General features: G+C 39.6%; 1 protein-coding gene across 1 annotated transcript in view; it reads left to right on the forward strand.

Moving 5' to 3' along the window:
• LOC135893423 (msx2-interacting protein-like) overlaps nucleotides 1-25468 on the forward strand; it is a 35780-nt gene that overhangs the window by 726 nt on the left and 9586 nt on the right. The window lies entirely within an intron of this gene.

Here is a 25468-nt window from a genome sequence, read left to right on the forward strand (position 1 = left end):
TTGGATATTTTGTGAGGTACAATGTATTGGAAACAATTTTTAACCTCAGAGGCTGGTCATCTTCCTTCTTGGTGCCATGGTTTTAAAAATCCTTTCTCAGTGTTTAAATGAAGAGGGTTTTTGTTTTTACATTTTTTTTTTCTTCATATCAACCCATTCCATTACTGAAGGTAGCTGGATGCCTGGCACTCAGGTGTGAGCAAGTGACTGTAACCAGCGTGCATCTTTGGTTAGATGCTTTATAATGAAATTAACTAAGAGGTTTGTAAAGTGGATGGTGGGAACTTAAGTGCTTGGAAATACAAAGGTGAAACTGAAGATCACAGAAATGCTTGAAGAAGCCAACTCCCAGTGGATCCTTTCACTAAGAAACAGTGTTCTGGAATTTATAATACTGGAGCGTGGACTGGTTTTGTTTTAGAAAGACAAGGTGGGTGAGGTAATACCTTTTATTGGACCAACTTCTGTTGGTGAAAGAGTCAAGCTTACACAGAGCTCTTCAGAGCTGGTATTGTTTTTTACATTTATAAATTCTATATTCTCTCGCTATATATATTCTATAACCCCAATCACATAGGCCATAATGGAACAGTAGTTTGCATGCTTTTATATTTGTCCTCCCCTCTTCATATTTTTCTCTTAAAATATCAAAGTTTAAAAAAAGGTTTGTGTTCATCTGTCTGGTCTTAGTGGTATTTAACCAAATATTTTGTTTTACCTGTTTTGAGGGATTACGTTTAGTGGGTGGAAGCTTAAACAGCGCTTTTTGGAAATGTGGTCATTATAAGGTTAACAAACTGCACTAGAACCCTGTTAAAAGAGTATTAAGGAAAAAAGAAATAAGTTCTAGATGTGCATTATAAATAGCCAGGATTGGGTCTATTCTCACACTCCAAAAGGGTTCTTAAACTTCTTTTTAATCTTTCTTACTACTGCTTAGTGTAGGAATATTATAGAGCGTCCTTAATAGTGAGTCACCATGGGAAAAATAGACTTGGTTACTAACACATGAGGAGCTTGGACAGGGAAATGGAAGAAGGAGCAGGAGAGCTGCCCTATGGCTTTTTTAATGGAAGATGATTGATTATTTTAGTTGTTGCTTGATCTAAGATATTAAATCTTCATCTTGGAAGCGTGCATGTCTGCATGTAAAGCAGGGTTTGTGAATAGTAAGCTCATTCATAACCACTTAAACTAGGCATAGTGTGTGTGTGTGCGCGTGCGCCTATTTGTAATCAGTCCCCCATTATTTTAAACTAGGAAGTGAATAAAGCAAGAGATTGTGATTTGAATCAGGAATTAGGGTTATTTAGTAAGAAGAGTTAGCTGGGCTTTCCGCACTTGCTACCCTTAAAATCCTTGTATATGAAATATTTAATTTATAGGAGAATGAGCAGATTTAATGCATATTGCTGGAGTGGATATATGTAAAATGATTTGTGTTTAGTATTTTGCTCTCAATCGTCTTCCCTATAAGGGATGTCTGTCTTGTCATTGCACTGTTTTCAGTGGATGGGAAATTCACATGCACAAATGTGCAAACACGTGCATTGCAGCATTTGCTGATCAGTGACATCCTGCTAGCCTTGTCCCTTGGCAGCTCTGTCTATCCGAGAGAGCATTTGCATGCTTTTTGGTGTGTCCCTTTTATAGTGCAGAGGCAGGGAAAGGGAAGGAGGAAACATTCAAAGAGAGATTTCTTTTCAAGTGGTGGATGGTGCAGCGGTCTGGCTTGTGTGAATGACTTTCTAAAATGGCGGCTAGGACTCAGTTTATGTGGGAAAGAGCAGAGCAGATCTACTGCACAGAAAGAGGTGGGGAAACTGCAAAAGGAGGTAGCAGCAGGAGCTGCGTAGCAGGAGGCTTCGCTAGGCTCCCTGATCATAACTGCATTTAGTTGCAAAACTTACTTTTATTTTCCTTTGCACATCTTAGACTGTCAAGAAATGAGTAGAGTTCATGGTGTGTGTGTGTGTGTGCGAAGATGTGATCTATAAAGGAATCCCTTCAGGTCTTTTTAGGCACCAACTAGATGGTTTGGTAGAGGCTCATTCCTGATATATTCATACTTGCATAGTGTTCAAATTTGGATTGTATGAGGAGTGTAAATTGTGTGATAGGATGGGGCAGAAAATGAATCGGAAATGGTTAAAACTAGATAGGAGCATGATAGTTACTCAGAGCAGGGAGGAAATTCAGCCATACAGATCTGTTAACATTGCATGAAACTAAAGGAAACAACCCTTCTCTGCCTCTGGAACCCTGATAATTAATTAGGTTGATAATATTAATCAGACGTTCATATTCCTATGATTAAGGCTTACACACAGAACATTTACTTTTCTCTTCATGGTAGTGAGAGTCTGTATTAACCATAATTTTAGTTATGTTGGTGATCAGGGAATATATAAACACTTGGGTTACTCTAGAGTATATATTCTAAAACTCTTAGATCCAAGCATGATTGAATTTAAATAGCAAAGATGAGGAGTACTCAAATGAAATTGAAAATTTGGCATTCTGGTATTTTTCCTTTTTTCACATGACATTTTTAAAGCAGGAAAAAGTTGCCATGGTACTGTTGCTTAGAGATGGATCAGGAAAATGGCAGGATCTGAATTGTTAATTGCTTTTTTTGTTTTTACCTTTCTGAATTTTGATCAGTGGTTTTGGAAGGAAATGCACATCGCTTAGGCAAAACCTTTCATTTCTGCACAACTTGAGTTTTCTTTACAATTTAGATTTTTAGCTGGTTCTTAAAAACAAAAATCCCACTCCCAAACCATGCATTTATATACTTGTACACACACTCCAAATCAGTAATAGGGATGTGAAAATCTCAACATTTGGTCACTGATATAGGTATTAGTTTAATATTTTTATTTAATACCTTGCATTGTTTTGAGCTGTTCTTAGCTCTCTAAATTACTAAATATTTGTTGCTTAAAATGGTTAAGTACGTATCTGTTGAATGAAGTTTCAGTTAGCAGCGGGATCATCAAGGGTACTGTATGTGCACAATAGAGCAAGCCTTTCTTTGTATGTTGGTTAGTTGAGTGGGGGAAGGGACAAGTTACCCAATAATTGTATTGCAGTCTTGTTTTATTGTGGCAGGAGCTTAGCTCTGCTGGACATATACATATGAAAGGCAGCTGCCTGAGCTTGGATATGTAATGTATAAGGAAAGACCAGCTCTTTACTTTGGAGCTCTTTTCAGATTTAGCTGATCTTGGCTAAATCAAGTTCCCACCCATCCCCCAGTCTGAGAACAGGAAAGAATATGCAAAGAAGCTGACCAAGCAGTATTACAAAGTTGTAGTTACAGAAGCAGAAAAGAGAATTTGTCAAAAATATATCATTACAATAAATGCTAGATACAGCCAAGGAATAGTCAATGTCAGTTATATATATAATTTCTGTGTACCAATATTTATACTAGTTTTTCCAGTTGTTACCTGTAAAATATATTGCCATTTCCATATATAAGCATATGTGTAAATTAAATCTTTTGCAATTACAATCTCGTGCTAAATATTTATTTTCAATACTGTACTGTAACTGAAATGGCTGGTTTTAAGAAGAAAACTGTTACACCCTTTAAGGCACAGTAAGTGTACTGAATGGGAGAGACTTTCATTTTTATTAATTGTAACTTAGGGAAATTTGCTCACTTTGGTTTGCAGTCTCTTTCTTCATATTTTGGGAGAGGTTTATCTAGGCATAAATATAAGTGCTTTGTAGCAGCGGTTTCTTCCAATATTTTATCTATACTGCTCTTTTAAAATTCAGTTTTCTTTTGCATAAATTGAAGCAATATTCTTTGGTGGTAAATGCTTGTCTTAAATTGGAGGAGAATAGTGGAGTTGTCAAGAATTGTGACTGATGGCTGACTTCTGTGCGCAGGGTGTCTTTAAAAATCGTTTTTCAAAGCATATTTCTGTCTTGCTGCTTTGAAGAGGTTGCTGATAAATTAACATTTGCAAATTTAAAAATATTTGGGCCAGCTTATGTGTGTGCACACTGTATTTGTGTCGTTTTCATGTAGGCTTCAAAATATACAATTACTGACTGATTACATTTCATTTTCCATTGTATCTCAGATCTTTTCTTTAAACTCTTGCAAGGCTTTAAACTAGCACAGGAAATCAGGGAAGCTTGTTCTTAAAATAGTATATTTCATGCTATGATCGCTGATGCTGGAATTCAGTCTTCATTAAAACAGAATATTTATGAGTGAAGGTGTTTCTTCATTGTAATAATTAAAATGAACCCAGATTATTGTACTCTTGAATGGTAGAAAAAAATCATTCACCGTTACTGAAACAGATGCCCAGCAGCTTGCAGAACAAGGAGACTAAATATAGTAACATTTGTCTATAGCACAAATGCCACTCTTCCATACTTTCCCCCTGTTTTTTCCCTTTGGTTATCCAAAGACCTGTTGCTTTGCCTCAACTATTTGCATTTTAAATGGAAAAGACCAGTGAGACTCTTTAAATCATTAGGAGTCATGTAATTTTGATATGCAAACTTTTTTATTGTGTGGGAAATATTAGCCTGTGCAGTGGGAAGATGTTCTCAGAGCCAATATTGTGAGTTTAAAGAAACGCAAATACTATTTTAAATTTTAGTTCTTAAAGTTACAGCTTTAAAAAGGCCTAATGCAAATATTTTACATAACTGTTAATGTTGTTCTAAGCCTGTTTTAGAAACCTTGTGTTCTTTGGCTTCAGGTTGTCTTAACTTCATGTTGAGGGCAAGGTGGAAATAGAATCTATTATTTAACAATTTATATACTTTGAAATATGGTTACACTTTGAAGAGTCAGTCTGTAAAAGGGGCATTGTGGAGATTCCGTGTTTGTTTTCATGTACTTCCATATCTCATTTTGCTCAGTTTACAAAAAACAAACAAATAAATAAATAAATTTCTAACGGCAAATAGTGCAAACTCATTCTAGCGTTGTAACATAAAGTCAAGTTGTGTGCTTTATGGCTTATGAGTCGCCACTGGTAAATAAAGATTATACAGTTGAAGTTGGTCAACTATTCTGTGAATGGTGTAAGGGGCAGAATAGAATCCAGTGTGGTCTCCCAATAGCTGTATTGGCTCTGTACTGCTAACCAGAGCAAACTTTGCTTTGTCAGAATGCCAAGCAGATATGATCTGGAATGTGTACAGGGATCAGAACTGTTGAGTAAGAAACTACCATTATTTTTAACGCAGATGCTTTTCTGAACATAGCATTGGCAGTCTTTGCCATTGATTTAAATGAGAACAGGATTGGGCCAATAGTAATAGTAATAGTTTTCCTAGTAAAATTCTCCAACCATGAAACCAAAGTACTATGTTCCCAGGTCTGCAAAACAAGTTTTGTTACTTATAATTAGCAATGGTACTTTGGTACATCAGTTCAAATGTAAACATAAAGATGACCTCACTAAATCAACTATATAGTCAAAATAAAACTGAACATTCCTGTCCAGGCTTAATATTTGGGGAGAACTTTTCTTATAAAAAAGGGTCATAGTGAATTCTGATTTTGTTCTCTTATTTTGAATGAAATAACATGGAATTTTGTGGCTTGTTTTTAACTTCAAACAAGTAAAAGTGCTTTCGTATTTCATTAACAATCCCCACATCAGCAGTGGAACTTGTGAGTGGTTTATGGCTATATTTCCTTGTTGAAAGCAGCCATTAAGCACAGTTTAATGTAAGTGCTGAAGCATATTTTAAAGGTGGGCTTTCTTGGGGTGCAGGGAGGGAGGAAGAAAGCTAAAGGTAGGATGTATTTTATTACAGTAGTGCCTAGAGTATCTGGTCAGTATCAGGGCCCACTTTTGCTGAGCACTGTACATAAGCATAGTAAGTCCCAAATATAAAGAATTTAAAATATAGATTGAGAAGATGGAGAAAAAAGTGGGAGAGAGGAAATAGTATTCCCATTTTTCAGGTGAGGAGCTGAGAGATTAAATGACTTCCCAAGATCACTCAGGAAACCTCTGGCATACAGGAATTGAACCCAGCTCTCGTGAGTCTCAGTCCAGTGCCTTAAACCACAAGACCTACTTTTTCTCAAATAGGTTTTTCCCATTGCTAAGGCTATGTCGCAGAACTTATGTGGCTCACAGGTGTGAATAAACAACCCCCCAAGCGACATAAGTCACACTGATGTAAGTGGTGGTGTGGATAGCGCTATGTCAGCGGGAGAGCTTCTCCTGCCGATATAGCTTCTGCCGCTCACATAGGTGATTTTATTATGCCGAGGAGAGAGTTGTCTCCCATCAGCATAGAGCATCTTTGCCAGATGTGCTGCCGCGGTGTATGTGCCTTAAGGGTACGTCTACACTTACCGGAGGGTCCGGCGGCAGGCAATCGATGTTCTGGGATCGATCCCGGAAGTGCTCGCCGTCGACGCCGGTACTCCAGCTCGGCGAGAGGAGTACGCGGCATCGACGGGGGAGCCTGCCTACCGCGTCTGGACCCGCGGTAAGTTCGGACTAAGGTACTTCGAATTCAGCTACGTTATTAACGTAGCTGAATTTGCGTACCTTGGTCCGAAGTGGGGGCTTAGTGGGGACCAGGCCTAAGTGTTGAATGAAGCCTCATTTGAATATATCCATGAGGCAGTGTTACTGGTGCCAGTGGAGTTTCTCCTGTTTTATCATTTTGACTTAATCTCCTAAACTTCTCCTGCTGTGCATCTGTTCCTAACTAAGCTTGATCCCCTGAAGGCCATGAGCACTAATTTCTAAATATCCTTTTAGGTTTCTGTGATGGAGTTGCTAGGCATATTGTCAAGTGGTTCTGTCTGCAACCACCCACTTCTTCCCCAAGACTTAGTCATTTCAGGGATGTTCTTCAATAGCTTATGGTCTGTGAATCTTTCAGCTGCTTCAGACTTTATTCCTCATATATAGGTGAGGTGTTGCAGCTTCTTGAGACCAAACTTTGGTTTGGGAAACTCCTGTATATTTCTGTTAGCAAGAAACTCATGAAAAACTGCAAAAAGAACACACATCTTGACTGAGCTTCCATTAAGCATTTTTATATCATTAGCTGTATAAGAAAGATGAAGTGGTGTCACTGTACTACAATTTTCTGTAATCTGGTGAGCCTTTTTAATATCTTCAGTGAAGTATTTTCACAGATCCTTGTTACATTTGATTTGATTTAGAATAGCTTCTGTTATCACTGCAAGGGCTACTTCTAAGTTGTCATATTTTAGTATTTCTGTGATTCCTTCCAGCTCCCTTTGATGTTGTTATAAAGTAATCCCATGTTTCCATAATGTTTCCTGTAACAGCTTTTCAGACAGATTGTGCTATTATTGATGCTTTATTGTGTAAGTTCTTGGTTTATTCAAAAACTAAGCACCATACACACCTCTTTTGGTGACATTTTTGAAGTAACTGTTTAGACCAGTGTTCTTCATTGCAAGACCCGTGAGCCAGTGGCAGCTCCCATGGACCATAAGTGTGGCACCCTGTTGATCACAATCTCCGGTGGCACAGTGGGGCTGCAGCTAAGGCAGGCTCTCTGCCTACCCTGGCCCAACGCCACTCCCGGAAGTGGCCAGCAAGCCTCCGTGGCCGTGGGGGGTAAAGGGGCGAGCAGAGGTCTCCGTGTGCTGCTCCTGCCTGCAAACACCACCCCTGCAGCTTCCATTGGCTGGGAACGGGGAACTGTGGCCAATGGGAGTTCCGGGCGTGGCGCCTGCAGAGAGAGGCAGCGCGCAGAGCCGTTGGCCTCTTCCAGGAGCGGCGTGGGGCTGGGGCTGCCCGAAGTAAGTGCCGCCCCCTTCAATAGGCAGGTTCTGAATAACTCTTCCACCACCCAACCTTCAGCCTCCTGGAGCCAGCCCTCCATATCCCCTCCTGCACCCCAAACCTCTGCCCCAGCCCTGAGCCCATTCCCAGAGCCCACAGCCCATAACCCCTCCTACACCCCATACTCCCTCCTGGAGCCAAACACTCTGCCGTAGCCTGAAGTCCCCTCCTGCACCAAACTCCCTCCCAGAACTTGCACCCCTTACCCTCTCCTGCACCCCCAGCCCTGAGCCCCCTCCCAGAGCCAGCCCCCCATGTTCCCTCCTGCACTCCAGGTAATATTACCATATCAACCAACAAAGAACTCTGAGTGCTCAACCGTCTGTGTCAGGTTGATGTGGTTCTCACACTGAAGGTTTTTTTGCCAAAGTGGCCCCCGCTTCAAAAATAGTGAAGAGCACTGGTTTAGATCATATGAACTGCTAAATTTTGGTTCCGTTGGGATAATTGTTGGACTCTGATTCCATTTGGATCCTTTCTTAAATATTCATTATCATGCTGATTTGTGTTTATGGAGATAATTTCATAATAATTTTGAGTGTCTTGGGAGATGCACAGATATTAAATCCATTCCTCAGCTTAAGATAGTGGAATATTATTTACTTGAAAGTTTTAATGTTGCAGTGCAAACAGAATCCTGATGCCATGTCATTTTACATGCAATGTAAACTCATGTAAAGCTCTTTCACACTTACACCGACCTCCTTTTCAGGTCTGGGAAACTTACTCAGTGACACAGATACAAGTGTCACAGTGTCCTACAAGCTGGAACAGACTGTTTAGCATAAGTGGCATCCATCAAGGGTTGAGATGAGTATATATCCATATAGCTGTAGCACCTTCATGTTTTGCCAGCAACCCAGGACTGGCTTAATTAAATCCTCTTCCAAAGTAGAAATAATCAGTTTAAAAAGATTATTCCCTGGTGAATCCTTGAGGAAGTGGGGAGATGTCAGAACAAAGTTGTACAGATATTTCTGTCCCTTCTCCACTATCTTTCAGCACTGTAGTGAAGAGCAGATTGCTTGGTTCAAGGAGGAGGAGTTTGGAACTGAGACGTTCAGAAGCTGCCTTGTGACGCTAATGCTGTGTTGGTTGAGTTTTGTTTTTGCTACCAAGTGCCCACTAGCAAAAGCTGTCTTATTGGTTATTTAGTGCATTCTTCATTGGAGGGAGATTAATTGTGAGCTTTCATGGTGTTCTCAGATGACAATAATTGAAGAAAAAGGAAAATATTTAAACAGTGAACTAAGGAATAAATTAGAAAATTTAATTATTTAATCACTGTAATCTGATTTGTTTAGCCACCTCTTCAGCATGCCAATTTAAAACTCTTGGGAAACATGATGCTGAAGCTGGGAAATCAAATATTGTGCAACTGGTTAATGGCTTACATTCACAAGATCTTTGTAGTGTACTGTTGTTCATTGTAAATGGTTAGCTTTAGACAAAGGTTACTATTTTGTAAACTGGACTAACAAATAAAGATGACAAGCAAGCTAAAACCTAATGATCATACTGCGATAATACTGGGACTACAAAAGTGTTTCACCTCCCTGTTTGTTTGAAGTATTCTCAATCTTCTGTGGGTGGTTATCAATAATATTGGGCTTCCCCAGTTTGACTAAAACTTCATTAATGCTGTTTTACAGTGATGTTTTAGGGTGGAGTGAGTGCTTTACTTAATGTGCTAATTGTGTCACAGCTTCAATATTTGGATGGTTTTTATTCAATCTACTGTACTCTATAATTGCAGCACATGTTATATAAAAGAATGTAATGAAGGAATAAAAATGTAAACTTTTAAAGAGACCTGTCCATGTAACAAATCAAAACAATAGTGGTCCTTAAAAACACAACACAACATTAAAGTCTTACTCATAGACTTCAAGGTCAGAAAGGACCATCATGATCATCTAGCTAGTCTGACCTGCACATTGCAGGCCATAGAACCTCACCCACCCACTCCTGTAATAGACCCATAACCTCTGTCTGAGTTACTGAAGTCCTCAAATCATGGTTTAAAGACCTCAAATTACAGAGAATCCACCATTTACACGAGTTTAAACCTGCAAGTGACCTCCAGGATTTCTGCCAATCTGACCTGGAGGAAAATTCCTTCCCGACCCCAAATATGGCAGTCAGTTAGACCCTGAGCATGTGGGCAAGACCCAACAGCCAGACATCTGGGAAAGAATTCTGTAGTGTCCCATCACCGGCCATTGTAGATATTTGCTTCTTTTTAAAGAATAAACTCCCATGTACCAAAGTATAAAGGACAACTGGAAACTAACCTGGTAACAGAATAAAATTGTTAATATGAAGACAGTGTATATGAACTAATCTGAAACATATTTCATAAAACAGAACTCTTGGAAATGCACTTTGTTGTGTAAAATTATATTGTTGGCTTCTGCTATACTTTTCTCAGACTCCTACATTACCAAGGACCCAACTCTTCAATGTCAACCTAAAGGTATGTTGTGACCTGGCCCAAGCCGGGGAAGCTAATGATCCAACCCGTGGACCAAATTTGGTGATGAATCCTGGTCATGTGCCACCTGAGGCATGGTGTGCATACACTGAGAAGAGTGGGGAATCATGAAATATTTAGTGTGCTTGAATTGGAAAAGTTTCTTTATTCTCTTAAAAACTAGCTACAAAAGCTCACAATATAAGCAATATAGACTTTCGCATGATCTAAGTGCCTTCATCAACTATATTAGCTTCTGTTTAAAGATCTAAACTTTTGTGTTAAAGGCAAAGGAAACTATGCTTTTGTTCGCATTTTTTTAAAAAGGAACAGTATAACGAAGACAACTTTAAACCATTTCAAAGCCAGAAGATTAAATAGTGGCAGAGCTGTTTTGGCAGAATAATAATTGATCTCCAGCATCATCATCTACTACACCAAGTGGGTTTACTTCCCTATACCCATAGCTGGAGACAGTACCAAATTAGTTGTAGGGACCTCTTGTCCATGAGTTTGGGAGGATGATGGTAGGCATATAAAGTACATAATTGGGAGTCAGATCTGGATGCCAACTGGGTTTTTGTCATTTAGTATTATGGGTATCTAATAAGTTCTCCTTTCTGAAATGGATCCTCCTTTAGCTACTTCAAAAAGCACCAGTGATTTCAAATTTCATTTAGCATATGTTGGCTTTGGAGTGGTGTGAATTTGAGTGAGAGATCCATTCCCTCTAGATAGGTAAAAGTATATAGCTTCCAATCAAACATGAGATTGAGCTAATATTAATGTCTCCACCGCAGGGTGGATAAAAAGAATTTAGGAAAAATGACTGTATTTGAATCAACATAATATTTTAATTCAGATTTTTTTATTTATATGTTACTGTTTCTTCCTGTTCTATAGTTCTAGTACAAAACATCCATGTTTGTCATTTAGATTATAGTTTGTAGAATTTCAGATTTTACATAATATTTTTCTAAGAAGTTTCAGATTTAAACTGCTCATCCATGCTACGAAAGACATGTAAAAGTCCTCATTAACTTCCTTACTGTGAGACCAACACCAGCTCAAACAAAATTGATAGGCAACTAGCCTGTATTATATTGGCAATCTACCTTCTGATTGAATATTCATAAGTCAATATAGCCTGGTTAAAGTATTTCAGCTTTCCTCCTCCTCCACCTGGGTTTGCAGTTTGTAGTCAATGGGACTTGTGCTTTTAAGTCACAGGTTGTTTTGAAAATCCTACTTAAATAGGCTCATAATCACATATTTAGGTGGGATTTCCAAAACCACCTAGCACACAGTGGCTGTGAACTGAGAAATAATTTAAGTTTCAGGGTGATAGGGGAAGTTTTCCTCTTTGAACTGAAAATAGTGAGATTTCAGGAGTAGATGAACTTCCAGAATTCATGACTATGCCTGCAAGTCCTGTGATTCGTTGCAGCTCTTCCTACTTAAGAAATGGCACAGAGGCTACCAAACTATCTTAGTTACAAGGCAGTTGGTTGATAACTTTTCCTATAAAGACCACTTTACAAAGATAACAGGAATGGATAGTCTCTCAACACCAATGAACAGTTGCTGGGAAGAAACTATTTTAATAGGTCCATGTGAAATCTTCCCTATAGCTAGGGCCCTACCAAATCCAGGGTCCATTTTGGTCAATTTCATGGCCATAGGATTTTAAAAATAGTCAATTTCATGATTTCGGCTATTTAAATCTGAAATTTCACTGTGTTGTAATTGTAGAGGTCCTGACCCAAAAAGGAGTTGTGAGGTGGTCGCAAAGTTATTGTAGGGGGGGTTGCAGTACTGCTACCCTTACTACTTCACTGCTGCTGGTGGCAGCGCTGCCTTCAGAGCTGAGCAGCTGGAGAGTGGCTGCTGCTGGGTGGGAGCCCACCATCAGCAGCGCAGAAGTAAGGCTGGCATGGTATGTTGTTGCCACCCTTGCACCCTGCCGGCAGCAGCAGAAGTTACCTTCAGAGCTGGCAGCCTGGGTAACAGCTGCCACTCTCTGGCTGCCCAGCTCTGAAATCCGCGCAGAAGTAAGGGTGGTAATACCATGACCCCCCTAAAATAACCTTGTGACTCTCCTGCAACTCCCTTTTGGGTCAGGACCCCAATTTGAGAAATGCTGGTTTCCCCCTTGAAATCTGCAAAGTATAGAGTAAAAGCACACAAAAGACCAGATTTCACCGTCTGACATGTTTTTCTTGGCCGTTAATTTAGAGAGAATGGAGAAGAATTACCTGGTGATTTTGGGGGTCCCCACTGCTAGAGTCTCAGATTGTCAAGCCAGTTGGCACAACTGCAATTTGTTGCAACAAGGGCTGGGAGCTGAATCCCTGTTTTTTTCCTGTTAATAGGATAGAGCTGGGATCACATCAGGAGAACCAAATGGACTACTCATGAAATAATAGGAGTGTATGGCATCACATGTAAGAATTTCAGTTACTGCAAGCAGATGCACTAGATAACCCTTGAAATCCAACCTGGGTTCTGATTTTCTGCTCATAGGCAAATTACTGCTGAATGTTCGATCTGAGTTTGGTTGGGGAGTGCCAAAGGCTGCCATTTTGATAATCTATCTCTGAGAATTACGATGAAGACTCACTTGTTTGCGTTGGTATAAATGATGACTGAGAAGTTAACTTCCTACCTATTTGGGTTTCTCCAAGTTCTCTGATATCCGCGCAGACACCTCATCTGTCTTGAAATTTTATGCTGTAGTTTAGTTTAGTCTCAGAGTTCAGCAAAATTTTTAGCAAACATTACTAAAGTGGTGAACCAACAAGCACCAAAGTTAATAAAGCCTTAGCACAAAGCATACTTGAAATACTGTGCTGGGTGGGTGGGGAAAATGTTGTTATAACTGTGTTCTTTCCTCAGTCTACTACTGAATGGATGTAAACCCACTTGGCTGGAGGTCTTGGGGAATCAAACTTACCAGATAGGGAATGCAGCAATGAAAACTTCATTATGATGCACTGCGTCTTTAAATGTAATTCAGACAAATCCTAGCATACACTACAAAAAGGAAAAATTAAGTTATGGAAGATTTTTATTTAGAAGATGTTTTATGCACATTACTGATTTAAACTTCTATAGAGTACATTCCGAATTTACACAGAAATGAAACCACCACTGAATGTGATGGCTCTTTTTCTGGTACGCAGAATTGCAGTGCTACTCAGCTGCTTGGGTTAGAAAGTAAGGAATAATGTATCTCTTTGAGATTACAGGGCCAATTCAAGTTGATAATCTAATTGTAAAAATTAGAATAAAGCCAATAGACCTCTAATCCTAAGGGCTTGTCTACAATGGCAATTAACAGCGCTGCAGCTTTCTTGCTCGGGTGTGAACCCCTTCTCCCCCCAAGTTGTAGTGCTGTAAAGCGCCAGTGTAAGCAGTGCCCCAGCGTTGGGAGCTACGCCCCTCGTTGAGGTGTAGTTTTTGTTTGTTTGTTCATTTTTGGTTTTTGTTTTAACAGCACTGGGAGAGTGCGCTGCGATCACGCAAGGCATGGTAAAGCGCTTTAGCATTGCCAGTGTAGACTGAAGCCCTAAGAGAAATTCCTTGGGATTGTCAGGCCTTGTCTGCATGCAGTTATACTGGTATAATTTAGGATGTGATTTTTTTTTTTTTCTTCTCTGACGTGTATACACTGCTAAAACCTCTTGTTTGGGTGCAGTTATACTGGTATTGTTTATTCCCTTTACTGTACGGGAATAGCTGTATGGTGTATATAGCACCTTTTATACAGATACAAGTGTCTTTAGTAGGGGATTATACTGCTTTAACTATACTTGTGTAGTTAAAACAGTACAACTTTTGCGTGTAGACAAGCTCTTAGTTACCACACAGTCAAAACTTTGGTTTTATCCCTGCAGCATTAGTGTTCTGAATCTATTGTGAATTCAGTAAAAATTCTGAAGCAATAGAATTGCAATTATACAAGTAATGATCTATCACGTTATCAAACTAGATATAACAAAGTGTTAAGGGTACGTGCAAATGCGGGTGCTAAAAGATCTCCTTGTTTGTGTTACTTGTTAGCTTTAAAAGTTTTGATACAAACTTAAGTTAATCCTGCCTTTTTTAAAAAAAGGCACACATTAATGGAGTTTGCTTCAAAGCCTCTTCACTTCAAGTCATATTGCAGTATTTCCAAGAATGCTTTGTGTTCAGTCTTTATCAGCCTTTCCTCACATGTGAATCACTACTGCACTGGAAATGTTTAGTGGCTCAGAGTGGGGTTGTGTGCATGTGTATGCCTGAAGAGCCATGCTATATTTTCTGTGTGTGCTAAGAACAGTACACTGAAGCAATGGGGGCCAGAGCTGGGAGTGGGGCTGGGCTGGGGCTGCTCTAGGGGCAGGGTGGTGCTCCCTCCCTGCCCCCCTATGGGGGCTGGCCCGGGCTGTGTCCCCCTACTGGGTTGTGTCCCAAAGTTTGGGGACCACTGGACTAGATGATCACAGTGGTCCCTTCTGGCCTAAAAGTCTGAGTCTATGGAAAGTAGTTACTTTGCATCTGCAGTAACAACTCCATTTACTCCTACTGTTTGTTCTAACGCTCATCTTTCTCCCCTTCCCTCTCCTGAAAAAAGCCCTAGCTTAACAACTAACTTCCAAACTTTAATTTATTAATAGTGGCGAATGGCCTAATAGTAAAACTCTGCACAGAAAGATTAGAATAGCTTTTTAAAATTGGTAGGACAGCACCCCTTCAGTTCTTGGGGGTTGGACATAAGTGAATGTCTGTTCACTCAATCACAGGGCTTGTCTTCACGTACAGCGCTACAGCAGTGCCATTGTAGCACTTGAGTGAAGATGTTATTCCACCTCCCTGTAAAGCATTAGCTATGTTGATGGGAAAAGCTCTCTCGTCGAAATAGTTCTGTCTACACGGGGGGGTGGGGGGTGTGTTAGGTTGGTATAACTACGTCGCTCGGGTGTGGATTTTTTATGCCCCTGAGCGACATAGTTATACCGATATAGGTCTGTGGTGTAGACCAGGCTTCTGCTTTTTCTGATGTTACAGGTTTTTCAGGGACTCCCACCTCTCTATCTTAGTGGTTTTAGGGGTGGTAGCCTGAGGCTAATCATCATGGCTGTCTAGGGCAGGAGTCTCAAAACACGCGACCTGCAAGCCGAGTTATTTCCTGCGGCCCGCCATAGGTGCTGACTCCACCGGCAGCCAAGCTAAGCTCCCCTCCCCTCCCCTGCCCAGCGCGCCGTGTCCCTGCTCCTCCGCCTACCTCCCAGCGCTTCCTGCTGCCAAACAGATGTTTGGCGGTGCTTAGGACTTTCCAGGAGGAAGGGGGGAGGAACAGGGATGCGGCGCGCTCAGGGGAGGAGGACAAGAGTTGGGGCCGGGGTGGGGATTTGGGGAAGGGGTTGGAATAAGGGCAGGGAGGGGGCGGGGACTTTGGGGAAGTGTGTGTGCTGGTTCTTTTGGGTTTGGTAGGGTGGTTTTTTCTCCTCTCTGGGGATGTGGCTAAGGCCATGAACCACAGGTAACTTATTTGGTAAAAATCGTACTTTCAACTTCTATAATGCTTTTTATCTGAAAGTCGCAAAGCACTTTACAAAGCTAAATAAGTAGTAGTATCTCCATTTTACAGATGGAGAAGTTGCAGTACATAGACATTACATGACTTTCCCAAGGTCATGTAGTGGAAGATTGAAATTAAACCTTCTACTTGTTGCTCTTAACCCCTCATTTAGAGTGCCTGTTCTAAAAATATACTAATTACTGATTAACACATTTATATCATGGCTTTTTGGGGGAAGAGGAATCCTGAAACTTCACTATCACAAGATTATTACTTAAATATATTGAGCCAAGTTTTGCTTTTGGATGCATGTACAACTTTGATTAGCGTTTCACATGTGTATAATGGAGGGCAGTGAGTACAGAGGCCCATCCCTGTTTGCTCAGTTGCATATTCTCGTTGCTTTGGATTCTTCCATCAAAGCAAATTGCCTTTATGTATGGCACAGCAAGATGTCCTGGCTCTTAAAGAACTATGTTCCTTTTCCCCACACCACCATGTAAATTAAAAGATCAAACAGTGTCAAAACATTCTGTTCTACCCGTACACTTGATCACTTTACTTCCCTTATGTATAATCATATTTCTAAAAGCTTTCCATCCCATCAAGAAGATGACTTTGTAACAGAAGTAAAACTAAAATTCTGTACTCGCTGCCCTCCATTATACACATGTGAAACGCTAATCAAAGTTGTACATGCATCCAAAAGCAAAACTTGGCTCAGTATATTTAAGTAAAACTAAAAACTTCCATGTGCTGACTTTGCAGTGTTCCTAATACATGTCCTGAAATGATAGGTTAAATGAGAATTGCAAAGCAAAAATGAAAACAAAGTTCAGCAAAGATTTACTATGTAGGGTGTCAGAAGTATTTAGCACGTCATTCTTGGATAACCCAGGTACAAAAAGTATCATTGACTGTCTATGCTGTTGTTTTTTTGTTTGTTTGTTTGTTTGTTTGTTAAATCTTCCATCAGTGCACCTTGGCTGATGGTGTGCTAGTGTGGACAGGGCACAGGTGTTTCCACTGACATGATGGTAAAAACACATGTGCCCTGGCTCCTTAGCATGCCTACTGTTGATAGTCAAAGTTGAAATTTCCCACAGAAAACAACCCCCAAACAACCAACCATTGATAGCCATGGTGTCAATAAGGTTACAGAATGACACATTCTGAGACCGTTCAAGCTGAAAAGGAAAACAGAAGAAATGGATGACTTGCCCATCTGGCCTGATACAGGACTTTGCTAAATTCCTCCTCTGGCTCTACGCAACCATTATATGCCCCCTGAGCACGTTGGGAAGAGTGCATGTGGCTAATTAGCTAGGCTAAGATAAAAGTGGGGAAGCTATATTAAAAATTGAATTCGTCACATAAATCACCTTAATGGTTTTCATAAACTGATTCTTTAACTGTTGCTACTGTTGAAGTTGAGGGCTCCCTGAAGCATCGTGCTTGCTGGGAGAAGAACAACTAGTGAGAACACCCTCAAGAACAGCTGTTTTTTGCTAAGGGCTGGCAGTGTGGATTGATTTAAATCAGGGAAATTTAAATAATGATTTAAATCACCACATTGAAAGCCTTGATTTAAATAATTGATTTTAATTAACTTTTCCATTTGTACTTAATTCCTAAAGAAAGATGCATTCTCATTGGGTGAGATAAGCATTACAACTAAGAACCTTCACATTATATTTGGTACATCTTTTTACTACCTAGGAGAGTACACTATAAGTATATATTTAAGCAATTATATAGTTTAATATTTTCAGCTTCTATCAATTTTTCATTTTTAGTATGTTAGAAAATGGTGGTGAATATATTGCTTATTTACTAGATTAACTTTTTGCTCATGATTTGTTTCAAGCTGCATTAGGATGGTAACTGGAATTTATATGTTTTGTATGTTTAAATAAAATTTATTTTTATTGAACAAAATAAGCCCTTAATACAGTACATGAGCTATTGTGCCAATTGATAAAGTTTGACCTCAAAAGTTGGATGTTTTCCCCCTGATTCTTTCTTTATATAGAAAAGTAGCCTTTAACTCAAAGCTTTTTGGATAGAGGCTCATGGACTTATGGATTTATTTTTTTGTTTAAATGTTTTAAGAGTTTATAAGTAGTTTAGGCCTTTATATTTTGTATTAAATTCAGATTTCATTTTAAGCAAGTTTATTTGTAAAACAAGTTTATTATAACTTAACAAAATAAAAATCAATTTAAATAAGTTTTTCTTTATTTAAATAATCATTAATATTTATCCACCCTGGCGGCTGGAAGCTCAATAAAATCCTCTGTAAATAAATTTTGGAGAAGCAGAGCTGGAAGAAAATATTGCTATCCAGAAGCAGTGCCACTGGAAAACAGTAGGAGTGGGATAATTAAAGCACTTTTCTGAATCATTGCCTTCATACTGTCTGTTCCCATAGTAAAATCAGGATGCTAGTGTTCCCATGATGTCAGTAGCTTTAATTCTTGCATGGTGTGCTGATGAAACTAATATAGAATTTCTCAAACTTTTTGCATAGTGTGAACTGGATCTAAAGAGAACTCTCCCATTCATAATCATGCAGACCACCTCCCCTCTCACTCACAATTGCTTTAACATCCCTATGGCAACTACAGCTGCTTACAGGGAAAAGTAATATTAGAAAAGCATTTGATTTTATATATATATATATATATATATATATTCAGCAAGTACTCCATAAATTATTGGTGGCCTCTGTTACCTTTACTTTAAACCTAGTGCTTTAATTTTACACCCCCAACTTTCTCTTTACAAGGTGTTGGTCCAGAAATCAGCTCCACTTTGGACTTGGTGTTGAGAAAGATACAGTATTTGGATCAGTGGTATAAACTGGCCTTGCTGGTTGCTTGCCTCGTAACATCTATATTTATTTTACAAGAATGTCTTAACATCATTTCAATCCTGCAGTATTTTGTTAAATTTCAAAAGAAAATAAAAGCTTGTACAGTAGATCAAATCAAGGATATCAAAGGGTATCCTTTGATAATTGTAGTAAGCAGAAATGGTTACATTAAAGATATTTTCAACATTTCCAAAGTAGTCAGATTAATCTTGAAGGGACAGCAGCATGAATGAGGTTAGCAGTCTGCTACAAGTCGTCATTAAATCAAGCTATTTTTGTTATTTCTGCAGTGCCAAGAACCAATATAGAACCATATCCAAAGGTCATTGAATTCAATGGAAAGTCACCTATTGACTTCAGTGGACTTTGGATCAGGCCTGTAGTAATTAAAATTTGGATAGAGATGTTTATAGTAGATACTGCTCTTGGCTTCTTTTAAGTTCAGCTACTTGGCGGGTTCAGCAGCCCTATGTAAGTTTCTGTATTTGTAAATCAGCGTTTGAGTTATAATTTAACAAATTAGAACAGTTTCTGAGGTTGTTTTGAGTGGCAGTGCAGTAATGATTAGCAGCTGAGTTCATCAGGTTACCTTTCTTTGAATGTTTATTTGAACTTGGCTTGAAATGTACTTTTTAGTGGATGTAGTGAATTCAGTTTTGTATCTCTGATAATGTGGACAGAATTGAATTGTTAAAATTGATATATTTGCAAGCTTGGGAACATAGTTCTGATTAACTTGTTGGTTTTTTTTCCCCTTATGAATGAAAATGCCATGGTAATATTTTTCACCACATGGCTCAATTTGAAGTAAAGCAGAAAACAAATTTTAGGCCTGATATTTAAAATGGAAAATTTTGGATTTCCATTTGTTCAAAACCAGATAAGCATATTTCATTAAATTTCCAAAATATCTGATGGCGTGTACTGTAGCTATTCACCAGCTATTAACATTGAAGGAGTTACACAGCTAAAACCAACCACCTTAATTTGGGGTTCTCTGAAAATTGAAAGAAGTTGGCATTTGTGTGGTGCAAAGAAATGTAAAATATCCTGTTGGTCTAATGAAAGTGCCAACTAAAGTTTTATGCAGGCTTTAACTGTAAAACTCAGCAGTCAGTCCTTTTGTATTTAATAACCCGCACTTTGTATTTATAACATCAGACAGTTTTCAGGTTGCTTAGGGTAAGATTAACAATTATGAATATGCCCTGAAGCATTAATTTGGAGACCAAGGGAAAGCTGATTCTAGCAGGAAAAGAACTCTTAACCTCTTCCTTCTCCTTTTACGTAATTTCAGATGTCCCAATGTAAAAATGTAGAGGTATTTTGTTGGACTGTTTTTTCTACCAGGCTAATGGAAACTGCATAATGGTACTTATCTTTATATAGTGTTGTCTGTAGAGCTCTGCGCAATACTTTGCGTATAGAGGCTTAATAGGGAAGGAGCTCTCTAGAAAGAGGTTCGACTCTTAAACCTAGAAGAACCAGTGGGACAGACTTATGGCTTATGTGGGCCAAGGCCTTGGGCAACCTCCAGTGGTCAGAGAAGCTTCAAGCGAAGTGACAAAAATATAACGACTTACATTTTCCCATTTTTCTTTTGGTTTAACCTGGTTAAGTGTTGTAGTCCAGTGAATTCCCTCTGATCATTTAGACTCTCTTTGTACAATGAATTCTGGCGTACACAGTAGAATATCTCTGACAAAGACATCCTTTGCGAACGGAAAAGGACACAAGTAAAAAAATAACAGGAGTACTTGTGGCACCTTAGAGACTAACAAATTTAAAAAAAAGTAAAAAAAGAATCAACGGTATGTATCTTGTTCATTTGACATGTATAGTACTTGATGTACTTCAATGCAAAACTCAACCTTAATTATTGGATCGCAACTGGAAACTTCATAGCATAGTATGGTGGGTAATTTGGTAGAGTAATGAAGCCTTAATAATAGGAGATCTTACTACAGCATGTGTTATTAAATCCTTACTAAGAAGGAGAGAGCGTCTGCCATTTTTCATGTGAATTATGGAGTTTGTAAATTAGGGCATCTATAGTTGAAGCTTTTTTTTTTTTTTTTCCTGCCTGTTGTGAATTTTACACCAATAACCTGATTAGCCTGCAAAGGATGGGGGACCAAGGTTATATTTTTGTTTACTATTTGCCACCCAGGCTACTCTGTCTTAAAGGCAAACTTTTTAGTTTTGGCCCTGGGCAACACAAAACTAAACTTGATACATTTATTTTCATGCCATCTTTCATCTCAAAGTATCCCTAAGTGTTACCCAGCCTATATGTATCTTCTTATTACTACAGACGCTCCCCGACTTACGCAAGCGTTCTGTTCCAGAACTTGAATTTTGCATAAGTTGGAAATATATACCCGACCATTACGTGGGTGTGTGTGTGTGGGATAACTATTTCCATAAGTGCGGATTTGCGTAAGTCGGGTTTGCGTAACCCGGAGGGCGCCTGTATATAAATTGCTTCCACACCACTGAAATGCAGCCACTTCTGGGGTGGAAAGGAAGTACACTCAATTTTTAAAATATTTTTATATTATCTTGCTTCTCCCTACCCTGAAAATCTTGTAAGGCCATTTTTAAAATTTATTTTTTCCGTCCTTTTTTACCATTTTCAACTTTTCCACCATTTTTTTTGGTCACCTTGATTATTTTAGTGTTCTTGTTTTCTTCTGTTTGCTGCTTTTTGTATCTGTATTTTTAAAGTTTTCTTTCAGATTCAATATTTTCCGATATTGCTATCAGTGCCTCTTTCAAGCTTCTGTTTGTTTCAGATTTGCTTCAGTTCTTTTTCTGTATCTATTTATAAGCTCTCTTGTCTCTTTTCTTTCCTACCAGTGCATTACCAAACATTTTGTCAGATTTCAAGGGGAGCACTGGACTTAGCAGAGTGGAATTCACAAGATTTGTATTTTTGATGCTGCTCTGGTCTCAGGGTGATAATAAATGTGTGCAGGGTCTTGTAAGTTTCGTGCCACTTTTGGCATAATGTAACTGTTGATGCAGAAAATAATAAAATTACAAATGGAAAAATACTTTGAGATATATAGGACAAGTAAATGCATGCGGCGATTAATACAGATGAAGATAAAAATATACACAAGTATCAGGTCAGACATGTTGTTACTTTTTATTCTGTGGAGTATGTTTATTTCATATTTATATTATAATGCCCAAAGGCCCTAATGAAGGTCAGGGCCATATAGTGCTAGACCCTGTACAGACACAAGTCACATCTACACCGACATTTTCTTTTCTCCCTCTCGCCCCCCCACCCCGCCCCAATCTCAGAGCCCATATTGATTGGGCTAGCACTATGGGGCTAAAAATAGCAGTGTAGACCAGTGGTCCCCAACCTTTTCCATGGGGCAGGTGCCGGACGACTAGCCGCCGAGGACCGTGGCCGCCGGACAAGCAGCCACCGAAATGCCGCCGTGAAGCGGCAACGTCAAGAGGCGTTGCTGCTGAAATGCTGCCGTGAAGCAGCGTCATCAAGGGGCGTTGCCGCTTTTCGGCGGCTGCTTTTCCGGCGGCCAGTAAGCGGGCACACATGAATGCCCCGGCGGGCACCACATTGGGGACCCCTGGTGTAGACGTTCCCGCTGGGGTTGGAGCCCAGGCTTGGAAATTTGGTGAGTGGGGAGGTTCTCCAAATCCGGGCTCCAGGCCCAGCTGGAACGTCTACACTACTGTTTTTAGACCCTTAATGAGTCCAAATCAGTTGACCCATGCTCTGAGACTTGCTACAGTATTATTATTTTTTTACATTGTTACATGTACCCTAAGTCCCTTCATGTTGTAGTCTCATGGCCTCTGTCTTCAGCAGTGGGTGTTGAAAACTTACTGATTGTGTCGACAAGACATTTTTTTGTACCATTCATGTAATGGTGCGGAAGATGGTTTTGTCCCATCTACATTGTTAGACTTTTAAACCATAAACCATAGTTAAATCTTTTAAGCACTGCTTCCTTGGGATTTGTTCGTGACAGCTGTTGTCAGAAGTGATTCCTGAATCTGTACTATGTTATAGACTAGGCTAGGGTGTGCCGTGATTCAACTGGAAATTCTGTTATTCCTCTGGCATATAAGAAACATTACATTGACCAGCAGTAGTTCCTTATTGTCTTTTTCTGCTAGGCGAAAAAAAGTCACAAAGGATTTAGGAGTATAAAACTGATGTCCTGAATAGTGGAATACTCTAGAACTCAAGTGAATAGAAGCTCTGGATTAAAAAAGCTCTGCTAGGCTAGCTAAAAAACCCCATAGGAATGATTATATGAGCCTGTGTTACAATTTAGTATGTGTGTATTTTACATTGCTGTGCCTTTAACCAGTAAAGTTTAGCTTAATATGAAAGAGAGAGCACAGATTTAGAATAATCCCTGGCATCTAATTTTTGGACTAGTTTAAAGTTATAAAATGAGTCAGGCAGATCTAGCCATCTGGATAATGATTATATCCGTTCACGTTATTTTATTATAAAAAATATCAGTGGGAAAAGAAGAATATGAATTGGCCAACAAAGCTTCAGACTGTGTGAGCACTCTAACAAGTCAGGATCTGTGTCCTTCAATTATATAATAATTTAAAAAGGGAGAGTTTGGGCATTGCACAGGTAGAACAGCTGCACTTCTCAGGAGGCTGAAGGTATTTGGCTTTTCGCTTTGTACCTTACAAACGAATTTCAGATGTGCAGGTGTCCTGCTGTAATAGCACACCTTGTGATGTGTCACTGTCAATATCTAGTGTTGCAGAAATAAACGGAAATGATAAATTATTTTTTTGTTTGCTGTTACGTCTTGTTACTGTAAGTAGGATTTTATTATGCTAACTGATAATGAGATTGAAGCAAAAATGTAAAGAGGCTTTTCTGGACCTGGGGTTGAAATGACACAATTTTGCAGTGTTGAAAATATCGGCATACGGGGCTGGTGGACTTGCTGGGAGCTCCTCTTGAGATTACAAGAATTAAGGGGACAAGGGGAGACAAGACATTTTACTTTATTTCTATAATATGTATAATTCAAGAAAAAATTTGAAACGTCAGTAAAAACCGATTCTTTGCCTCCTGTTTCTTAAAGCAGAATTTGCCTGAAATAAAGGTAATAAAAAGATTTGAGATCCTAACTAATTTATATGAGTAAAACCAAATTAAAATACTTGTTTAAAAACTCTTTTGCCACCCAGCTCCTTTACAATAGCCCTGTGTTTAAAAAAAAAAAAAAATGTACTTAAGGAATAGCTGAAACTGTTCAAAAGAGTGAATAGTTGTGATAAATATCTAATTTGTGGTGAAACCAAGTGGCTAATTGTTGCAGTCAAAAACGTCAGCCATGCAAAGGTACCCTTATGACCCAGCAATGGCTGTAGCCTTTAGCTTGTTAATTTCCTTGGTACTGATTTGCTTAAAGAAAGTTGTTTAGGGAGAGATGACTTTGGCAAACTGCTGCCTTGTCTCTTCCATCTCCTCCCCCAGTCAGCAGGGCTTTGTCTCAGGGACACGTTGGTCCTAGGGAGGAGGAGAGAAGCTGGCTTTGGATTGGCGGAGGGAAGTGTTTCCCAGACTGTCCATTGTTTGCCTGTAAGTGAGGGAGAGATGCGGGGGGAGGGGAGAATGGGGTTGAGGGACTGAGAAACCTGCGCCGCACAGCAGCCATACCGAGAGCCCAGAGAGATTTCAGTTGCTTGCCTGCTCTACAGTGAAAAAACAGTTTAAATCATTAATTCCTCTTCCGTGCTTGAAAAGCTGCATTAGTGTAGGTGTAGCTTAGTCGGACTGAACAATAATGATCTAGCAATTAAAAAAAAAAAAGACACCACACTTTTGTTTACAGCCCGTTGTTGCAATCCTGCACTGACAGCGAGGGGGACTCAGTGACCTAATAGGTCTCTTCCATCTCTGTATTTTATAACTCTAGTTTGCTTCTCCAGACAGAGAAAGAGATGACCTCTGCATTCTTCTTTACAGAATAATCAGTAAACAATAATAGTTCCTGAAGTTTCAGCTTCCTGCTGCGAGTCACTGAAATGCTGCATTGTATAGCGAGATGAATAACTGCCTGTCGACACATTGGTAGTTAATGATTAATCAGCATGAGGTAGACATAGGAAGAGGCATTCGAAAGCCTTGTTTTCTTTAGGGTTGGTAGAGTTAGAGCACAGCAAATGATCTTCTTTGTTTTCTGTTCTGACTGCCAGTGATTGTGAAACACGCTTCTTCGACAGGGCTGACGCATGGATATAAATACACGACCTGAAGGTTTCAGAGGAGCCCCTCTGCCAACGTTACCGAAGGTCGTGATGGCATTTGTTGTCCTCTTGTCCCCTCTTCCCAGCCCTTCCGATTGTGGACAAAGGTTGCACCACTCAAAGTCCTTGTTTCCTCTGCTGCTGTTCCTTGCAGTGTATCTCCCGCCATCTTGCATTAACTTGCGATCACAGTATTGAAATGTATCCTTAGTACCTCTTCTCCTCCCCCAACGCTCTAGAAAGTATTTTCTTGTAATGTATGGTTCTGCTGCAGTAACCTGTCTTGTGATGCAGCACTGCAGATCTCCCCTCCTCTCCCTTTAGGATCAAATAGCATGGAGCAATGCAGTCCCCCTTCTATCAGCAACTGCAAAGACAGGAGCAGCTCGGAGAGCAGCCAATGGGTGGGGCTGGGTCGGATCACTAGACAGATTAATCCTCACAATGGGGTACTATAG

This window comes from Emys orbicularis, chromosome 22 (genome assembly GCF_028017835.1).
Source record: "Emys orbicularis isolate rEmyOrb1 chromosome 22, rEmyOrb1.hap1, whole genome shotgun sequence".
Lineage (NCBI taxonomy): Eukaryota > Metazoa > Chordata > Testudines > Emydidae > Emys > Emys orbicularis.